At 31.7% G+C, this 4,656-nt stretch overlaps 1 pseudogene; it reads right to left on the reverse strand.

Annotated features, from left to right (window-relative positions):
• Window positions 1-237: 237 nt before the first annotated feature.
• Window positions 238-1,109, reverse strand: LOC110638339 (mitogen-activated protein kinase kinase kinase 20-like; annotated as a pseudogene).
• Window positions 1,110-4,656: the final 3,547 nt, after the last annotated feature.

Genomic DNA, 4,656 nt, shown 5'->3' on the forward strand with positions numbered 1-4,656 from the left:
GCTAAGCATAAACTACTTAGTCGGAGTTTCCAAATGAATACTAATTCCTCTTATATGTTTTTGAAACCAACTAGCACATTTTAGACAGGATTAGACATCACTAAAGATGGATCTCCTCCAGGCTAAACCTACAGCATTTTTTTAGGTTTCAAATAAGAAACCTGCAAGTGAGCAGAGATGAAAACTTCATAGCCAGTAAAATTAGCATATTCAGAGCAAGGATGAGTCCACGCACCCTTAATCCACAATCTCCCCAAGTTCACTGCTTTGTGTGTCATCTATTCTGGATACAAAAGGATGAATTAATAACATCTCAATGGTGAATTTGAACTGATGATTCTTTATTAGATATCCTTTCAATAAATCCTTACCATCCTTTAAAATCCAAGAAGGAATTTTAGGCAATTCATATCTATCAACAATCCTTTGGTAAGCTTTTTCAGTTGTTTCATTAGGGTTCAAACCCCAAAGTGATTTCCCAGTAAACATCTCAAAAACCATACATCCAAGAGCCCAAATGTCAAAGGGAAATTCTTAAATATTATTAACGAGAGTCTCTAGTGCCATATATAAAGTAGTCCCTACAATAGAATAATCAAGCTTCCTCTTCTTGGTCTTCTAAACTATCTTGGCCAATCCAAAATCCCCAATCTTGGGCACAAAGTCACCATCCCCACTTGGCACAAGTAGCACATTGTATGGCTTCAAGTCACATGAACATAATCATGACAGTGGATATAAATAATACCTTTAAGAATAGACCTTGTGTATCTCTTCACATCCGATTCAGGCAACCCACAACCACCCGATCTCTTTATAAGATCAACTAGGGTTCCTCCAGAAGCGTACTCCAACAACAGATTGTAAAGCATCTTTCCATCCTTACTCACAGTAGTTTCTTCACCATAACACTCAAGAATGTAGGAAGAGACCTTCGCTTATTTAACAGCCATAAGTGGTGGATAAAATACTCTTCTTGATTTGGGTTTCTTCAAAAAGGCGAGATAAACAGACGCAAACTCTCCTTTGCCAAGCAACATCCCTCTCCACCATGCGACTTTGTGATTATCCGAGCTATCTTCTTCAACTGCCATAACCTTTCTCTTCATTGCTTGGGTTCAAAGCAATGTAATCTCCAATGCTTCAACGATATTTAGTTACACAAGAGAAGGGATTTTACCACGATATGACATCAATGTGAAATTAAAGCTTTACTTTCCTAGTTGCCACCATTTTGAAACCTAACTTAAACTAATAACTAATTTTATATCTTTTGGCCCATGAAATAACTAAATAATTAATGTTAAATTACTAGAAAAGAAATAATCATAAATAAAAATCATACAATATGCTAAAAATTTTAACCTAACTTTTTATTTTAAATTAAAACAATATTTTATGAAAAAAATGTAGTCCCATAAATTTAAAAATAAAATTTTAATCTAGTTAGCATGCCTAGCTAGTCAACATGCCACATTAACTAATCACCTTAACTATTAATTGGTCTAATAAAATTTTAATTAAAATTATTGAAATTAAAAGATTTGACTAAATTTAAAAAAATAAAAGATTTTGACCTTTTTAAGTCAATTTTGCTGTAACTAAAAGATATTTTGTATAAGAAATTATTGATAAATTTTGCCTTTTATGTTGTAAACGCTTAATAATAATAATAATAATAATAATAATAATAATAATAATAATAATAATTAGCTTTGAGCTGATTCAATCATCTTCAATCTGAGAGATTCAATAGTGTCATCATTCATGAGTTATTATAATACATTGCTATTGAAGAATATGACATTAATTAATTCCATTCTTTCTTATAAAATATACTTGTATAGGCCTTCATGCATGTATTTGTTATCAGTTAGTGCAATACTAATAGAAATTTGTCCATGGATGCCATTAGATTCTACAAAAATAAGTTTAAATCGGTTATCTTTATTTATATTTACTCTTTCTCATTGTTCACTTTGCTCTAATCTTAATCACGAAGAAAACTTTAAACTGTTACAATTAATAGGAAATGCATGTAACTAAACATGTTTCATCTTGAATACCTTATGAGAACATTTGTTTTTTCGTGCACGTATAAAACATAAGCATAATTTATTAATCGAGGAAACTTATTCATTTCTATGCGCAAATCAATGGATGTGCTACTAATTCATAGCAGTGAACTCATAGGGCCACCTTTTTAAGAAATTATATAGTGAAGCAGTGATATCATATCAATACTTTACATAGAATGGCAGAGCAATAGGAGATGGACAAATATACAAATGCAGTTACTGAAATTAAAAAAAAAAATTATAATTTTTTGGGATCTACTGCATATACATGTTTATTTTTGCCATTCTATGTAAATTGTCTTACATAGAATAACTAATATATAATGAGCTCTGACACATTATAAGTTATCCTCAATAATCAACGAGATCTCAGTTCTCATTTAAGCTTACCGCTGATTCATTTTGTTCATACTCTTTGGGAGGGCAATTTGATCTCTGTTTCACTTGCAAAGCAAAGGCTGATCCACTCTGAAGGCGTTATTGCTGTCTTTTAGTTTAAGGGTTCTTGTTTGTATTGTCCTCATTTGAGTTCTACTTTCTGTTTGCTTTTGGACTATTCTACTTTTTTCTTCGATTGTTTGAATCCTGTTTCGTTATCTTTGTTGTTCTTCGGTATCCAAGTTTTACCTCAGCATGCCTTGTCCTAGGTCAGGTTGGGTGTATTGGGCAATCTGCTAATCAGAGTTAGTTGGATGAGCTTATGCTAAGTTTTTCCTACCTTATTTTATTAAAATTTCCTATTTATAAAAAAAAGAACCAAATGTGTGTAGGCTCTCTAAAAATAAGCTTCACAAGACTTGTTGAAAAGTTTTTTTTTTTAAAACATACTTGTACATAGGTTCATGTGTGTGTATCTGTTATTAGTTAGTGCAATAATAATAGTAAATTTTCAAAACCAGCTACTTAAGGATGCCATAATAGTAAATTTTCAAAACTAGCTACTTAAGGATGCCATTAGATTCTATAAAAATAGTTTTCCTCAATGTTTAAGTCATTTATCTTTATTTATTTTCATCTTTGATACATGCAACGATCCACTCAATAGGGATTTTCTCATTAGTGCTTTGCTCTAATCTTAATGGGAATTGAATTTGAGACTTCTTGATGAAAACTTTAAATGGTTACAGTAGATCACGCAAGTAAACATGTTTTATCTTGAATCCCTCATGAGAACTAATTTTTTTTCCCGCATAGAACATAATGGAGGATGATGCATTTCTGTGCCAAGATCAATGCATGTGTTGCTATTGAAGGAACGAAAGCGTGAAAAACACAAGTTTATACCATTGAATTCAAAAATTTTCACCTAGGGTCACATGCTCCATGCAAGATTTATTTTTATCTATTTGATTTCAATGATAAACAACATATTAAAACTCTTTTAATATGTTTTTGGATCTGTATTTGCCATTTAAGATTTTAAAATTAATCAGATTAATTTTAGAGCCCTAGATTAAATCAAGAACGATTACACTAACCTCTTGATGTGCTGCAGCGTGTCTGCGCCTTTGAGATTCGTCTTCAGGACACCAAATGTTGTCCCTCTAGCTTGTCCACACCAAGAACACCTATGGCAGCCCTTGAATAGCTTCTAAAGCTTTTTCTATTAATTAGAAAATCAAGTTCTGCCTTTTAAGAGATTAAAGATGTTAACAGGACACTAGAAACAATTTCTAGTGTTCTTAATTCAAGAGATTGATGGCTAATCTCTCTGAATTGATGAGAGATGAAGAGAAATAGCTGGAGAGGCTCAAAGTGGCGTGACAAATGAGAGGAGAGGCTGCAGGTTATGTTTTCTTTTCATAACCACACTTAAATAGCTAGGTTAACACATTAAACCCTAGCCACATGTCACCTTTTGATTAGCTCTAGGTTTAAGTGACCCAATCACATTGTGCCAAGTGTCAAACCTATATTTAATCTTGATTTTAATCATCTTACATGATTAAAAAACATTTGGCAAGCTTATGTGTAATCCCATGCGTCACCATCTCATGGTGCCACGTGTCACACTGTGAAATGACCAAAATGCCCCTGTGTCTTAATTTTGAGTTCTTAACTCAAAATAATTATTTTCTTCTTCTAATTAATTTATATCAAATATAAATTAATTAATTAATCTCTATTAATTAATTTCTCATCAATTAATTTCATATTTAAACACTTTAAATATAAATTTAATTTATACTACACATCCAATAATCTAGATTTGGTTTCAAGTCATGCTAGGGACTTTGCAATTTAATTGCAAACCAAACCTATTTAATTAATCAATTAAACTCTTTAATTAATTAATTAAATCATATTTAAATAGGTGATAACTTGTGTATGTGTGTGACTTACTAGGCTCATCACTAATTGGCAATGAGACATGATATCAACTCTTAATATCATCAGAACTCTTTCTTACCATAAATGATTTCTCTAAATCATTTTATGAACCTCATAGACCATGGTTAACACCTAGCATAGCATGCCATGGCCACCCAATTAGTAATAAGGTTTACCTTAAATGAACCTATAATCATATGTTACCATGCACTAGAATCTCTCTGTTACAAAATCCCAACTCAAGTGA

This window comes from Hevea brasiliensis, chromosome 6 (assembly GCF_030052815.1).
Source record: "Hevea brasiliensis isolate MT/VB/25A 57/8 chromosome 6, ASM3005281v1, whole genome shotgun sequence".
Taxonomy (NCBI): domain Eukaryota; kingdom Viridiplantae; phylum Streptophyta; class Magnoliopsida; order Malpighiales; family Euphorbiaceae; genus Hevea; species Hevea brasiliensis.